The sequence below is a fragment of the Littorina saxatilis genome, linkage group LG2 (assembly GCF_037325665.1).
Source record: "Littorina saxatilis isolate snail1 linkage group LG2, US_GU_Lsax_2.0, whole genome shotgun sequence".
Classification (NCBI taxonomy): Eukaryota; Metazoa; Mollusca; class Gastropoda; order Littorinimorpha; family Littorinidae; genus Littorina; species Littorina saxatilis.
The window spans coordinates 51,587,629-51,605,460 of NC_090246.1; the positions used below are offsets into that span (position 1 = coordinate 51,587,629).

General features: G+C 39.7%; 1 protein-coding gene across 1 annotated transcript in view; it reads left to right on the top strand.

Moving 5' to 3' along the window:
* Positions 1-8,240, top strand: part of LOC138959194 (collagen alpha chain CG42342-like) — a 147,884-nt gene extending 139,644 nt beyond the window's left edge. Inside the window, exon 21 of the mRNA XM_070330595.1 lies at positions 1,474-8,240. The gene's annotated coding sequence lies outside the window, so the exon portion shown is untranslated. The remainder of the gene's footprint in view (positions 1-1,473) is intronic.
* The last annotated feature ends 9,592 nt before the right edge of the window (positions 8,241-17,832 follow it).

Here is a 17,832-nt window from a genome sequence, read left to right on the forward strand (position 1 = left end):
GTGTGTGTGTGTGTGTGTGTGTGTGTGTGTGTGTGTGTGTTCTAGCCGTCACTCAGAATTGAACTAACACTGTCCACAGACTTGTGTGTGATTATATGTCAGGGTCTCTCTCTCTTCAATCACTTCATTCAGACACTATACTTTGGCACTGAGTTTAAATAACATTTTAAATTAAACAATTGCTCCGACCTAGAAAGCTTTTGTTGTGAGTCTATGTCCGCGTTGATTTGTTTTAATGAGTTCAAGGCAATTGTGGTCGACTTTAGAACAAAGCCAACACAGTAGATTAATTAAGACATGATGAAGTATCTGATTGATTAACAGTATTTGCTACACGGATGTGCCAGTTTCAATGTACTGTGTCCTGATTTTGTGACTTTTTTTTTTTTTTTTATATATGTCTGTCTCTTTGTCTATGACATTGTATATGTGGGGTCGTGCGTGTATGCGTGCCTTATCAACTCAATGTTAATCAAATTTTTGAATTTAAAGAGTAACAAGTCGCGTAAGGCGAAAATACAATATTTAGTCAAGTAGCTGTCGAACTCACAGAATGAAACTGAACGCAATGCCATTTTACTCGTAGCATCGTCAGGCCACCGCTCATGGCAAAGGCAGTGAAATTGACAAGAAGAGCGGGGTAGTAGTTGCGCTAAAAAGGATAGCACGCTTTTCTGTACCTCTCTTTGTTTTAACTTTCTGAGCGTGTTTTTAATCCAAACATATCATATCTATATGTTTTTGGAATCAGGAACCGACAAGGAATAAGATGAAAGTGTTTTTAAATTGATTTGGACAATTTAATTTTGATAATAATTTTTATATATTTAATTTTCAGAGCTTGTTTTTAATTCGAATATAACATATTTATATGTTTTTGGAATCAGCAAATGATGGAGAATAAAATAAACGTAAATTTGGATCGTTTTATAAAAAAAAAAAATTTTTTTAAATTTTCCGATTTTTAATGACCAAAGTCATTAATTATTTTTTAAGCCACCACGCTGAAATGCAATACCGAACCCCGGGCTTTGTCGAAGATTACTTGACCAAAATTTCAACCAATTTGGTTGAAAAATGAGGGCGTGACAGTGCCGCCTCAACTTTCACGAAAAGCCGGATATGACGTCATCAAAGACATTTATCAAAAAAATGAAAAAAACGTTCGGGGATTTCATACCCAGGAACTCTCATGTCAAATTTCATAAAGATCGGTCCAGTAGTTTAGTCTGAATCGCTCTACACACACACACAGACACACACACACACACACACACACACACACATACACCACGACCCTCGTCTCGATTCCCCCCTCTACGTTAAAATATTTAGTCAAAACTTGACTAAATATAAAAAGACAATGCGTATATGTGTGTGTGTTTATATGTGCAACTGTCTGTCTGTCTGTCTGTACATGTATGTGTTCAACATCAGTGTGAAGTCTTCGATCCAGAACGCTTTCTGTTTCAGCGATGAGGACAGGTGTTCATGCTAAGTTGTAAATATTTTGTCGGCCATGACTGGACTGGGTGCACTGCCTCATCGACATACGTCACACACATCATCGTCATCACCATCGTCATCAACACCATCTACGTTATCGTCAGTGACATCACAACAAGGAGGAACAAACTGATTGTCATTGCAAGAATGTATACGTGCTGCGAAAAAGGGGTCGTTTGGAGATGAGAAAAATAAACACTTTATAACCACGTGAAAATGCTGCATTCGCATCAACACTGCATCTTTGTGCGGTATTGCCATTCTTATTTTTTTTTTTTTTTTTTTTCCTTCATCGAAATATTTGAAACTGTGCTGAAATAGGTGCATTTTCCTGATATATGTATTGTATAAACCTGGAAGTTATGCATTTTATGGGTCTCGCATTACTTTCCTTCTTATATATATATATATATATATATATGCATATTCTGTGTTCTGTATGGCAGTTTTATCTTGGCTCTGTTTCTCTGGATGTTTGCACTCTATCATTGAGGTCATAGCTTAGTATGTAAAGAGCTGTAGTTATGCATTATATGCAATTATAATGCGTGCGCTCTCTTTTTTTTTTTTTAAATTGTGAGCATATTATGGTTTCACCTTACTTGCGTTATGTGAGTGTAAGTTAAAAACATAATCGTCGGTGCTATTGTCTTTTTTGGTTGCAAGTTGATTTTAAACAATAACTCTCATTCGTAGCCGTTTCCACCATCGCGAACGGATGCCACGGTTAAGTTTTCACGTTAATTAAATAAGCTTCCAGTATCAAATCAACCGATAAAGTATGCTACTGATTATTAAATCAACCGAAGCAATCCACAGAGAATAAAATGTATTTGTGTTAAACGCACGAGAGGTCTTATGACGTACGGGTGGCGGTTTAGGGTACTTGTTATTGTAGAGGTTAAAATTGCAAATGAGACGTCGACGATAACATAAGACGTTAGCGAAAAGAGAAAAACGATTACAGTAACCTTATGTAATGTTATATAACTACTAAATGTGTGTTTGACATGGTCAAGCAAAACTAATACCAGAGACATAAGCATTTTTATACTTTTTGATTTTTGGGTCAGATTTTAAATAATTTCGATGAAAACTCACAAATCTGACGTCACATATTACAGTGTTATTTATTATGCAGACATGATAAAATTATAATACCACTACGTTGTTAGTGGTCCCCTATTGTATTCTGTGAACTCGTGTAAATATTGTAATGATTATTTTGCACAAAAGCTCATATATGTTTGTTGTTTACATTGTCCTGAAAAAATGTTTCGAAACAAATTAGGGATAGTAGAAAAATGGCGGCATCAAAGTATTCGGAAGTCTAAAAAGATTCACCAAAGTGACCATTACAGTGGTCGCCGCTTAATAAAGCCACATCGGGACCGACGAAAAATGGCTTTAATAAGCGGCGGATTTATTAACCGGCGGTCCAGGAATACGTCATTTTCGAAAAAAAAAATCTTCTCTTTTGTTTACGTCACTCAGTCACTTTCTTTCGTCATTTACACTTGTTTGAATCTAAACAAAACTTCACGAAGGATGTTGAACTTTTGTATTAATTATGTACATACATGTACGTTTACTTTGATCACTTCGGTACATCAATAATTTCACTGTCACCGTCACGAATCATTACACGGCAGAGAAGAACGATTTTATGAGTGTTTGTTTGTTGGTCGTCTTCCACATCAGTTCTCTCACTGAGTCTGCGAATGGTTTAAATTCTTCCATGCGGTAACCACGACTTTCCAGACCAGATCGAAGGCGGGTCATTATTTGCCTCATCTCTGTGTTTGAAGGCGGTGGGGGTGGCATCTCTTCATCCTCTTCGTAACGGTCATCTTCATCATCACCTGTCAAGTCCGATTGCCCGTAAACTGATTTAATTTAGTCATGAACACAATACGCGATCAGAGCTACACAATTTATGAACTCAACACGTGCGGTTTTTATTGACAGACATTCTTTTGTGAACTCGGTTACTTCGTGATACGCGTGAGCGTGGACATAAATAGGCCTGTGACTTGAGCGATTACAAGAACAAGATAATGTGAGTTTTAGTCACAAACTACGTGATTTCTCTGAGAAAACTGGCTTTAATAAGCGGCGGGTTGGTTTTATTAACCGGCTTTTTCTAATACATAAGATATAGTGATAAATCCGGACCGTCTGAAATCGGCTTTTATAAGCGGCTGGCTCTATTAAACGCGGTTTTATTAAGCGGCGACCACTGTAGTAGTTAAGATGACCTACTTCCCCAAATCTGTTTTCTCATACACACACACAAACACACACACACACACACACACACATACACACACACACACACACACACACACACACACACACACACACACACACACACTGTCCAATTCTAACCTCCTTTTGAGGAAATCAATGGTTAATAAAAAAACATTGTTTTTTAAAAAGTAATAATAATGCACACACGGTAAAGCCTGTTTCAAGTGACAAATGTTTTACTTTTCATTTTGTGGCACAATGTTGAACTTAGTGGTCAAGGCAACCTTTTGTCGTGACTGTATTTTGACAACTGCTTCAAGAACGTTTCTTTGTAACACATACTGAGGAGACCATCTGATGACGTTCTGCATTTAAAAAAAAGGCAGCAATAAAATAATTTTAAGTGTTTTTGGATTTTTGTTACTTTTCGTTTCTTTTCTACTCCCCCCCAGCACTGACAGATAGTGTGGTTTGAAGAAAAAAAACAAGTCGCGTAAGGCGAAAATACAATATTTAGTCAAGTAGCTGCCCTTTTTCAGCAAGACCGAATACTCGTAGCATCGTCAGTCCACCGCTCATGGCAAAGGCAGTGAAATTGACAAGAAGAGCGGGGTAGTAGTTGCGCTAAGAAGGATAGCACGCTTTTCTGTACCTCTCTTTGTTTTAACTTTCTGAGCGTGTTTTTAATCCAAACATATCATATCTATATGTTTTTGGAATCAGGAACCGACAAGGAATAAGATGAAAGTGTTTTTAAATTGATTTGGACAATTTAATTTTGATAATAATTTTTATATATTTAATTTTCAGAGCTTGTTTTTAATCCGAATATAACATATTTATATGTTTTTGGAATCAGAAAATGATGGAGAATAAGATAAACGTAAATTTGGATCGTTTTATAAATTTTTATTTTTTTTTACAATTTTCCGATTTTTAATGACCAAAGTCATTAATTAATTTTTAAGCCACCAAGCTGAAATGCAATACCGAAGTCCGGGCTTCGTCGAAGATTACTTGACCAAAATTTCAACCAATTTGGTTGAAAAATGAGGGCGTGACAGTGCCGCCTCAACTTTCACGAAAAGCCGGATATGACGTCATCAAAGACATTTATCAAAAAAATGAAAAAAACGTTCGGGGATTTCATACCCAGGAACTCTCATGTCAAATTTCATAAAGATCGGTCCAGTAGTTTAGTCTGAATCGCTCTACACACACACACACACACACACACACACACACGCACAGACAGACAGACAGACAGACACACATACACCACGACCCTCGTCTCGATTCCCCCTCGATGTTAAAATATTTAGTCAAAACTTGACTAAATATAATGACTAAATGTTCGACATAAATCAATGAAGTGCCTAATACACTACCGAAGTCGAATCTTCTATCTGGACCGTTTGGTTGCTTGTAAAGAAAATTCTTTGTTCTTGATTATTACTTTATGCTTTAGTGTGACGTATAAGACAGTACAATGGCGTCAGTAAATATAGATATTCCTCCTTTCAACACCGTCTTCCTATTCTATCCGACACCGCCAAAATCACCACTCATTCAAACCAAAAGACAACACACGCACAAACAGGGGCGCATAAACAATGTGTGTCTTGTCCCGTTGCCTGGGGCTTAAAGTACTGTTGACCATGTATCATTTTTTTTCAACGTTTCGAAGCAAAGCGCTTTCGCAAAGTCTAGATAGTGCACTCGTTTCGAGACTAATAACTATCTTTACAACTTCCATCGTGCACTGACGGGTAACTCGATTCTGAAACATGCACGTTGACAATTCTATGTGAACACAGCAGAAAGTGTATGCCGTTAAATCTACTTTGCTTGAAAATTATATTTTTCGCTGTGAGCTGATTTTTTATTTATTTTTTAGCTTGCTTGAAGCAGATATGTCTTTTCGAGCTTGATGTTTTCTGACTGTATAGTTAATCCTGTTGCTGTACTCTGACACAGGATTCAGGGTTTTCCTTATTTTGTTTACTTAAAGAAAATGCTAACTCTATCTTGTAAAAACATCATTCTTCATAATCCAAGTTGAATGATATCTACTCAGAGTGTTTTTGTATGTGTGTACCTACATTTTCATTGTGCAACAGGTGTATTTATTATGTCTTTAATTGTAAATTAAGCTGCTTTTCTTTTTATCGTTGTTGTACAAAAGCGGATCGTGCATAATCGAACTAAAACCACGTTAGTTATTTTTGTAAGAGCACTTCTAAGTGGAAGAGTTTTGCAAGACAAGTTTTGATGCAGTGTACATTTTGTGTTGGTTCATTCTGTAGTTAAATTTTTTTGTTTCAGAACAGAAATGAATAATGTTGAATTATGCCATGTTTTAAACACGATTGTCTTCTATGTGGTTGTGTGTATAAACGCATTACACAGAGGGCAGCAGCCTCGAAATGTATATTTGAATTTCGTGTATCTGTTTATCATAATGTATTGTATCCTCCACGTTTCATGTGTGTTACCATGACATAGTTCAATTATGTCACCTTAGATGTGTGTGCCTTTTTCATTTGTCTGTATTGTCTCGTCAGATTCACTAAACAACGGGATGACATCACAAGTCCCCCCGCGGGTTAGGGGGAAGAATTTACCCGATGCTCCCCAGCATGTCGTGAGAGGCGACTAACGGATTCTGTTTCTCCTTTTACCCTTGTTAAGTGTTTCTTGTATAGAATATAGTCAATGTTTGTAAAGATTTTAGTCAAGCAGTATGTAAGAAATGTTAAGTCCTTTGTACTGGAAACTTGCATTCTCCCAGTAAGGTAATATATTGTACTACGTTGCAAGCCCCTGGAGCAAATTTTTGATTAGTGCTTTTGTGAACAAGAAACAATTGACAAGTGGCTTTATCCCATCTTCCCCTTTCCCCGTCGCGATATAACCCTTCGTGGTTGAAAACGACGTTAAACACCAAATAAAGAAAGAAAGAAAGTCATTCAGTGTGACGATGAAGCGATCGCGAGGAGTGTTCTGAATATCTTGTAGCTGCGACGCATTTAGGGTTGGGCCGTTCACGCTAAGTTGGCCTTTCACAATCAAAGCATGTCAGGCGGATCTCAGATGGGAGGTCTATTTTAACCAAATGATGCATTTAGCTACCTTGTTCTTAGCTGTGGGTTTTTGTCCCGGGTTTCAATATTGTATACGTAGGCGTATCTTGTCTGTCAGTTCCAGTTGCACTCTAACAGTCTCTCAAAGAAAGAAAGAAAGAAAGAATAGAAACGTAAGAGAAAGAACAAGATAAAGAAAAAGAAAAAAATCAGCTTGACAGAACAGTGTCCATAAGATCTGCTTTGCTTTGAAGGGGTACAGACTGCCCCACTTTGTCACTGTGTGTTAGTGGTTTTATTTTTCTCAACCTACTTAACATGTGTATGCGATCGTCCGCGTATTCTCTTTAAGTAAGCGGTAGGCGTCCCGTACACCCCCCCACACACACACACACACACCACCCCACACCACCCCCCTAGTAATCCACAAGGCAACAAAACCAGAGACTACGTGAATCTGACTCGTGAATTGTAGAATGTGTGTTCGTTTGTTCGCTCGTTCAATTAGATTTTGTCTTTGTTTCAAACAGCGTCTTGCCATTTCGGTTTTGCCAATTTCTTGTGCAAATATCGACGTCTGTGTGGAACAGAGATTCATTCATTTTATGAGTTCATAATTATCCCTATGTGTTGTAGTCTCAGCTATGCGATACATTATCGTGGTTGTTACATTTATTTGACGGTAAATACCCCATCTGTAGTCAGATAAGTGCCAGTACAATTTGAGATGAGTTGGAACAAAAGAAAACAAGGATGAACTATGTTGTCTGATTTTTGTGTGACACTTTTATTTCCGGTCAATTTCTGATGATAAATGGAACCAGAAAAAAACGACAAAACACACAGCTTTTTGAAAGATAAGGGTCTTTATGGAAAATGTACGTTCAGCCTTTATTTTCGTTAGAACTATAACCATTTGCTGTTTGTAAATACAATCGACTCAATTGTTTCGGGAATGGTGGGGGCTGTGCTTGCCTTTTTGTCGGGCCAGAGTGGTCATTTCAAACATACACTACAGGAGCTGCATGAGAACTAACACTGCCATTTCGAGAAATACCTGATTATTTCAATCACACACTTGCACACAACACACACACGCACACACACACACACACACACACACACACACACACACACACACACACACTGACACACACACACATACACACACACACACCATTGACAACTAGACATGCTTAGGTATTCTTGTTCAAGAGAGAAATGTGTTCAGTTCTTGACAAAATTCAGCGTCAAAGCATGCATTTAAGTTGAATTTGGTTACTGTTAATAGACATTTTGAGAAACAAAGACAATAATTTTTTTGTTGTGAAATATTTCTACAGATTTTTGTTGTTTAACAGCTATAAATAAAATATGACGGAACCACCATGTAAAACAGAATTGTGGATTGTCTTATGCATACATGCGTGTGTGTGTGTGTTGTGTTGTGTTATAGTGTGTGTTTGTGTGTGTCTCTCTCTCTCTCTCTCTCTCTCTCTCTCTCTCTCTCTCTCTCTCTCTCTATTTGGACCTGTTTTATCCTACAGCAACCAGAAACCATATCGATACTAAATGCTTGGATTGTCAACGGGATAAGGATGCGAAATCATTTGGTCCAGTTTTTCCAAACGCAAGTCAGTAAATAGGGGAAAGTCCCCAAATACCGAACACTTAAGCAAATCTGCCATCATCTCAAAAACAACGGAAGACAGACCGTTTTTGAATGTGAATTTTAATAAAGTAATTGATCAGCAACATTCATACCACTTTTTGTGGACAGAAATCAACATAAAAGAAAGATATCTTAAATTCATTTTTTTTAGAATATGTTCGGAATTACAACACCTGCTCCCTAACTCCGAACACAGAGGTTCAAAATCCGAACAGCAAAAACCAATGTTACTTTGACTGACAAATATCGCAAAAATACTCTCTTTGGCTTTCTGTTGTTCCAGCGCAATCCACATGTACCCATTCTGAGCACATCAAACACTGAATCATGTCCTCACAGGTGCATTCTCGGCACAAAAAAACAGAACCAGCTAGCTTCCTGCTGATGACTGACGCTTGTTTTCTTGTTTCTAGCTTTCTGTTTCTCTGTGTTCTCTGTGTTTGGCTTTGATTTGCTTGTTTTCTTTGTTGGTTTTTGTTTTGCCTGCCACTCTTCAAGTTTACGTTTGTATGGACTTGACGTGATAAGTTCAGCTTCAGTTTTTCTGGATTTTCGTTTCGCCGCTAATTTCTGTTGTGAAACACTGGGATTGTGAGAAATCAGCGCCACTGAAACAGCTGACTCAAGGACGCAGTCATAGTGTCCTGCATTGTCCCCATGAGGTGGAGTAAACAGGGAGTGACTGCATGCGAGATGATAAACTAAGAGTAATACCTAATATACTGAACTCGCAGCGAAATATACAAACAAATGAGGTGAGTAAAGGAGAGTCACTGGTGGAGCCAAAGAGTCATCGTTGTATTTGAGAACGTTCCCAGACTCTGCATTGATGATGTGGATGGGCTGCTGCAACACCTCACTTGTAGCAGAAATGTCCATGTCTCCCACTGAAGCAGTTGAATGAGCCATGTAAAGAATCTTTTCTTCTATGGAGAAAAAAGCGAAAGATGATGGCATGTCAAAGTTTATTGCAGCTGACACTTCGCGGAAGCCTTCAATGTTGCTGAGCATGTGACTGGTCATCTTTTGTCTTAGAGCATCAGCTTGGATCTGTTCTTGTATTTTCGTGTGACACTCTGAAGGTAACCCATTACCGTCCCTTTCTGCAGTTTGGAACGCAGGAGTGTTGCCGATGACAATGGATCTAAAAAAGCAGCGTCCATCGGGATTGGTTTGGATTTAACTGTTTTGTTTGGAAGCGCCAAAAATAGGCCCATGTCTTACTCAGAGCATGGGCTAGGTGGCTCAGAAAGTGGGTCTACTGGATGTCCAGTTCGCCCAGAGAGGGGTCCTGCTTGTTCAGAGGGGGGGGTCCTATTGGTTCAGAGGGGGGGGGGGGGGTTCTACAGGCTCAGCGGAGGGTCTTGGTGGTTCAGAGGGGGGTCCTGCTTCTTCAGATGAGGAACCTGCTGGCTCGGAGGATTTTTTGTCTTCATTGAAAATATGTTGAATTCCATTTTTGCTCGCTATTTCGTATGCAAGTGACATAACGTCTTTTCTGGTCAGGCCAAAAAACATCCTCTCACATTTAATGATATGGTCAACCAATTCTTTTTCTATTGCTTGGGGAAGAATGGACGGCCTCCCCAAATGTTTTGTATCACCCATGGCATGTTCGTATTTTCCATCAAGATGATCTTTAAGTGTTGTGGGGGGGGGGGGGGGATTCCATACGCTCTTGCAGCTGCTCGAAGTCCAAGCCTCTTGTCTATGACAGCTGCCATGGCTGTTGCCAGTGACTGCGTTGACCATGTAGCCCTGCACAATATACCGGTACACCAAGTATTAACAACGCTCATCACTCTGTACTAACTAGATCTACTTCTGGCATACACATGCACAGAAAGTAAAAAGAGAAGAGAAGAGAGAGAGAGAGAGAGAGAGAGAGAGAGAGAGAGAGAGAGAGAGAGAGAGAGAGAGAGAGAGAGAGAGAGAGAGAGAGAGAGAGAGAGAGAGTCAAAATCCGAACACACAAGTTCAAATACCGAACACTGTTCGGTATTTGAAACATGGAGTGTTCGGTAATTGAAATCTACCTAACTATTTTAAAACCACGGGGCGCTCAGGCAAGATCTAAGACGAATGCTTTCAAACAGACATATTTGGCAAGCAGATAGATCACACTGTTAATTTCAACCATAACTTTTCACAAAAAGCAACTCAAATTCATACTATGATCCTAGTCTGCTGTGGGTCGAAATAGCATTGAGAGTCATAAAATCATAAAATCACTCACCGGTTTTTTTTGCCGCCTTTATCCGCCATGATTTTTGGTGCAGGATAATCAGGGATGGTACTCTATCACCTCGTGCAGTCCAATTTGAGTAGTCACCTCTTGTTTTCGAGAAATCAGCTGTTCGGTATTAGGCACCGTTCGGTATTTGGGGACTTTCCCCTACATTCAGGTCGCTTCGTGACCTAGTTCAGCTAATTCGGGTGGGTGGGAGGGGGTCGGCCCGCTATTGCGCGGGCCGCTATTGCGCGAATCTTTAGGGATAGGGTTAGGGCAACGACATCTAAAGAACTTTCTTTAGATGTCGTTGGGTTAGGGTTAGATTCGCGCAATAGCGGACCCGCGCAATAGCGGCCCAGCCCCGGAGGAAGACCGAAGACACACCCACGTGAATACGCTGACAAAGTTGGAAAGAAGAGAGGCCAGCACTGTCTGGTGCCCGCGCTAAAATTAGTCACGTTACCCACTTGATACGTGCACGCAGACACAGCTGGGCAGAGACACACAGACAGGCACACACACACACACACACACACGCACGCACGGACACACACACACACACACGTGACACATACATACACACACACGCAGACACAGCTAGGCACGCACGCACAAACATATACACGCACGCACACACACAATCATACACAACCACACCATGGCAAACAAACATCCCAATCACGCTCACACATACACAAACACATACACCGTAGCCAAACATAAAGCCCCAACGTGTGCCGGCCGCGAGTCTTCTCTCTGTCTGTCTGTCTGTCTGTCTGTCTGTCTGTCTGTCTGTCTCTCTCTCTCTCTCTCTCTCTCTCTCTCTCTCTCTCTCTCTCTCTCTCTCTCTCTCTCTCTCTCTCTCTCTCTCTCTCTCTCTCTCTCTCTCTCTAGCGTGGTCTTCAATTCAAAACAATGTACATTTAAGCTTATCCACTTTTCTTCATCTACGTTTCAAAAAAGTTAGTATTGCAGCAAGTTACAGTAGGGTAACAGCTTAGTAAGCTTACATCAACTTTATACAGAAAGATGCTTACTCAGACACATACATTCGCGGGTGGGGATGTAGCTCAGTCGGTAGCGCGCTGGATTTGTATCCAGTTGGCCGCTGTCAGCGTGAGTTCGTCCCCACGTTCGTCGAGAGATTTATTTCTCAGAGTCAACTTTGTGTGCAGACTCTCCTCGGTGTCCGAACACCCCCGTGTGTACACGCAAGCACAAGACCAAGTGCGCACGAAAAAGATCCTGTAATCCATGTCAGAGTTCGGTGGGTTATAGAAACACGAAAATACCCAGCATGCTTCCTCCGAAAGCGGCGTATGGCTGCCTAAATGGCGGGGTAAAAACGGTCATACACGTAAAAGCCGTGGGAGTTTCAGCCCATGAACAAACAAACAAACATACATTCGCAACAAGAACAACAAATATAGGAGGGCCGTGGATCAGGTAGGGGTCAGGATAAAAGAAGAAGAAAAGACTAATAAAGGCTGTGGCCAGAAATTCCTAAAGCTGCTGTGTATCTCTTGCGTCTCAATCTTGGTACGAGTGTGACTGGAGGCTGTGACGGTGCGGTGTACAGAAGAGATAACAAGCAAACATTAATCGTGATAAGATCCGAGTGAAATTGACAGCGATAGAACGATTAAGAGATAAACAACAACAATTTTAGCATCAGTCTGGGAGAATTTGAGATGACAACTCGCAGAAAAGTAAGCTACAGAAAAGCAGATTTAGAAGGGGCAAAAACGAATATATAAAAATAAATAATATAATATCAGACTGAGAGACGGCCTTTATATTTATCGCATAATTATTTTGTACCAATTATCTTTGAAAATTAATTGATATTATCCAAAATTCTGTGAAAGAACTAGAATAGACCATAACAAAAGAGGAAAAAATCACTTGATGTTTTTCATAGCATAAGACGTGTTTGTTCGAAGAGCTTTTTAAATACACTTTTATTTCCTGGTGCAAAACTATAAATTACTGTAAAGAATCTAAACAAAGTCTATATTCAACACTTATCGACTCGTAGTCACAGGGCACACTTCTAAATTAGCGTCCTTTTACAGTCACATGAGGACGCGCGCGTACGCAAAATCTGTAATATGAAAAGAATCCTCCTTCTTCCAATCACGTGAACGTTATGGGCAAAATACAGCTGGTAATGTTAAAGCCGTTCGACTTTCTATGAACAAAAAGAAGTTCTTTACAAGTGTAGTTTAGACACTTACAAAAGGCCACATGACAATCGATCCGACACACAAAAATAAATAAATATATAAAAAAAATAAAACGTTTCTGTCATAGTTACAAACAATTAAAGCTGTGCCTTTATTTTGATAAGTTTATCTTAAACTTCATTATGAGTTATTTCTAATATGCTGACTGTTAGCAAATGATAACAAGACATGTCGAGAAAAAAGATATCAAGCATGAGCCTTTTAGGCGAATGCTGATATCGTTTGTGAGACATGTCTGTTATCATTTGCTAACAGTCAGCATATTAGAAATAACGGTTTTATTACCGTTTAATTCGACCAAAAGAAATTTCGAAGCGACCCCGCGAATTAGACAGAACAGCCGCAATGGGAACTTGAGGGCTTCTACCTGATTATGCCTGTCAGTCAAAGAATTCTTGATCAGCCAATCAGATTAACACACCTGACGTGATGAATATTCACAGGTCAAATGCCTTTGACACACAACAATCTCACAAGATAAACCATGTTGAACATGCGTTTCGGTTTCTTTTCTTTTTCTCGTTGAACAGAGAGCAACAGATTTAGAACCGACTCCAGACGGATGGGAAATGACGTAAAGATACATTTGATGTAAAGAGAGTGACGCAATTTCACTTGATTTTCACGAACTTTGATCATTTAGATTTCAAGTGAGCGGTCGGCATTGCACACTCAGACGATGGGCGGTGCCTTGCTGTTCCGTAACGCACCCACCGACAAAACTCGCTTTTCGGTATTTTTTAGATAAAGAGAGTATTATCTGACAGCATTTGAAGTGTCATTCTTTAGAATAAATCACGCTGATATTGTTGAATTACATATTTACTTTGTCTTGTTAATTTTTAGCGTGATAAACAAAAAGGGTCCCTGCCTGAACGTTATAACATTTAGAGGGTCACCTAGAATCCGTCCTGATTGGTCAAAAAGCCATATGGGGCACTGAACTGGTAATAAGATTGCATATCTTTGATCGCCGGCAATGGCTCCCATATTTCCCCTCATTTCTTCTTCTTCATTTCTTCGCTGTAACCGTTGCCTGATAAAGCCCATAACGGCACTTAAGATATCTGCACGGTCGTCGACATTGACTTGTTAACTCTATCTCAGTGAAGTGCACGGAGTATCTCTGTTGTTTAGCAAAGACGTGATTGATGTTTGCGCAGTTTGTTATCACTATCATAACCACAGTCGACTTATAACTATTTTCAGTCGCTTACATGAACGCTAGATATCAGCTTCATGTCATTCAGCTAGGTCGTACAAAAGAGTTTTGGTTCAATGATTTATTCATTTTTACATTTAGTCAAGTTTTGACTAAATGTTTTAACATAGAGGGGGAATCGAGACCATGGTCGTGGTGTATGTGTGTCCGTGTGTGTGTGTGTGTGTGTGCGTGTGTGTGTGTAGAGCGATTCAGAGTAAACTACTGGACCGATCTTTATGAAATTTGACATGAGAGTTCCTGGGTATGATATCCCCGGACGTTTTTTTCTTTTTTTTGATAAATGTCTTTGATGACGTCATATCCGGCTTTTTGTAAAAGTTGAGGCGGCACTGTCACACCCTCATTTTTCAATCAAATTGATTGAAATTTTGGCCAAGCAATCTTCGACGAAGGCCGGACTTCGGTGTTGCATTTCAGCTTGGTGGCTTAAAAATTAATAAATGACTTTGGTCATAAACAATCTGAAAATTGTAAAAAAAAATTTTTTTATAAAACGATCCAAATTTACGTTCATCTTATTCTTCATCATTTTCTGATTCCAAAAACATATAAATATGTTATATTTGGATTAAAAACAAGCTCTGAAAATTAAAAAAATTAAAAATTATGATCAAAATTACATTTTCGAAATCAATTTAAAAACACTTTCATCTTATTCCTTGTCGGTTCCTGATTCCAAAAACATATAGATATGATATGTTTGGATTAAAAACACTCTCAGAAAGTTAAAACGAAGAGAGGTACAGTAAAGCGTGCTATGAAGCACAGCGCAACCGCTACCGCGCCAAACAGGCTCGTCACTTTCACTGCCTTTTGCACTAGCGGCGGACTACGTTCAATTTCATTCTGTGAGTTCCACAGCTTGACTAAATGTAGTAATTTCGCCTTACGCGACTTGTCTTTTTTGTTGCGGACTGTTAAGGTCACTAATCGAAAATGCAAAGGTGCTAAACGCGAAGGATGACAAATAACACTGCCGCGAAAATCGTCATTAGTACATAGCGACACGTACAGTTGAACGGGCCCAGTTGCGACTGTTACGACTGTTGGGGGGTGATAACCCTGGTCACTACTGGAGCACTGTTCATTTTCCATGTCACACGCTGACCAACACATGTGACAATCATGTGAGGAACGGTCAGCAGCCCCGCTGACCATGTAAAAGTCTGCCAGGGAAGCCAGTACAGGCTCTATAAAACCTGAACGTATCGTAGGCATAACAGAAATGACGACAACGACTACGACAACGACAATAACAACAGTAACAACAACAAAACTAGTAACATCAACGCCAGCAGCAACAACAATACCAACAGCAACAACAACAACAGCAGAAGTATCAACAACGGCGGCACCACCACCAGAGGCAACGACAAAAAAGGAAACGACGAAAATCGGAAACAAGACATACGACCATCCAGACTCTTCGACGCCTGTATTAAGCTCCTTGCATGGTAAGTACACAAAAGAACTCAGATGTGGATTGTAATTGTCATTAGTGGAAGAATGAATTTAGATAATGCTAAATTCTGAAAAGGTTTTTGAGTTGTGATGATGCTGAGTTTCATTGTTCTCTTATTTTGTCCGATTTTAAGTAACTAACCCAAAATTGTCAATTTTGTGAATAACGTAACAGTAGAATTTTGGGTTAGTTACTTAAAATCGGACAAAATAAGAGAACAATGAAACTCAGCATCATCACAACTCAAAAACCTTTTCAGAATTTAGCATTATCTAAATTCATTCTTCCACTAATGACAATTACAATCAACTGTACGTGTCGCTATGATTGCATATCTTTGATCGCCGGCAATGGCTCCCATATTTCCCCTCATTTCTTCTTCTTCTTCATTTCTTCGCTGTAGTGCCGAAAAAGCAGGTGGGCGCGTCAGCTAAATGTTAGAAAGCATGTACAAATGCATTAAACAAAGACAAAATAATGTAGACTAGATGCATGAACAGGTCAACTGAATTATAAACATGTGGCACATGATGTGCACGAATGAAAAACAATTAGGTAAGTGAAGACATCTTCTTGAGTCGGTGAGCACTATCAGCTGTAAAATCAGCTGTGTACTATTTGTATCGATTTGTGGGTCACGTAAGGCTGTCCGCTTTCTTGTATTGATTTCGCTTGCATTGTTTGTGCGTATACGCGTGCCAGTGTGTGATCTCTGTATTTAAAGGCACAGTAAGCCTCCCGTAAACCATCACAGAGCTCCCCGAGCGTCTAAATACAGTACAAGCATACTTCCATTTGAACGCTCACCGAACGGGAACATCCTGGCTGCTTTCTGTCGAGCGTGAGACATTTTCAAAGAATTTATTTTCGTAGACTTGTTCCGTTAACAACAACGGCGCCTCGTTTTTGCGCTAGACCTAACTTTTAAAATCTAAATAATAAATTGACAGCTTGTTACACAAACATTCTCTAATCATAAAAGAATTCGTTTTTCATCAAGACAAGATCAGAACAATTCGAAGTTGTGAAAGTTTAAAAAAAGAAAAGCCCGGAAGCAGGGTCACGCAAGGGTCGTAGCAGACGACGGCCGGTTTATCAGTGCAAATCGCCGTTCCTCTCAACAGTCAAAAGCCATCGCTAGAGTTCTTGTGAACCACAGCCGTTGTTTCGTGCATAAAAAAAACGTGCTATTGTAGATAAGCTCACGTCGAGTCGCATTCAAATAACCAACTATGACGACTGCATTGTGAAAAGGGAAAACTGGATCACACGGGTTCACGATGGCTCAGGGGTAAGATAAACCACGCAAAAATAAATTCTTTGAAAATTGTTCGCTCTTTACGGAGGGCACCTAGGATGTTCTCAATTGGTGAGTGTTTAAATGAAATGGTGTTTGTACTGTGTGTAAAAGCCTGACCGTATCTGTGGTGGTTTACGGGAGGCTTACTCTGCCTTTAAGGCTTAATGTTTGCCTACATTAATATAGAAATATAGAGAGAGAAATAGATACAAATTGCATATCATACAAAACAGTATTGACTTCAATGCTTTATATTTGGCTATAATATAACATATATATAAAAAATAAAAAATAAACTGTGCCATGCATATATCGACACAGCGCAGTATCTGGCAATGCGATGATGTGTTACAGAGTCTGACATTTCCAAAACTGAAGAACGAGGTGAAAGTTCACTACGATGAACAACCTATAACCTGCACCACATTATAATATACATTTTGAGAAGTTATCTAACGTGTAGGTGTGACCTATGCTATGCTATGTGACCTGTGCCTTCTTTCCCGTGTAAACCATCTCGTGAATCGCCGAAGATGCTTCCCTGCATATACCTACGATAAGGGCAATTGAACACGCCCCTGGCTGCACATGTCGTATGCATTCATTTTGAGCGCTCACTTTCTTTTGTTTCTGATATCATACGATAAGAGCAACTGAACCCGCCCCTGGCTGCGTTCTGTTTGTTTGTTTGTTTGTTTGCTTAACGCCCAGCCGACCACGAAGGGCCATATCAGGGCGGTGCTGCTTTGACATATAACGTGCGCCACACACAAGACAGAAGTCGCAGCACAGGCTTCATGTCTCACCCAGTCACATTATTCTGACACCGGACCAACCAGTCCTAGCACTAACCCC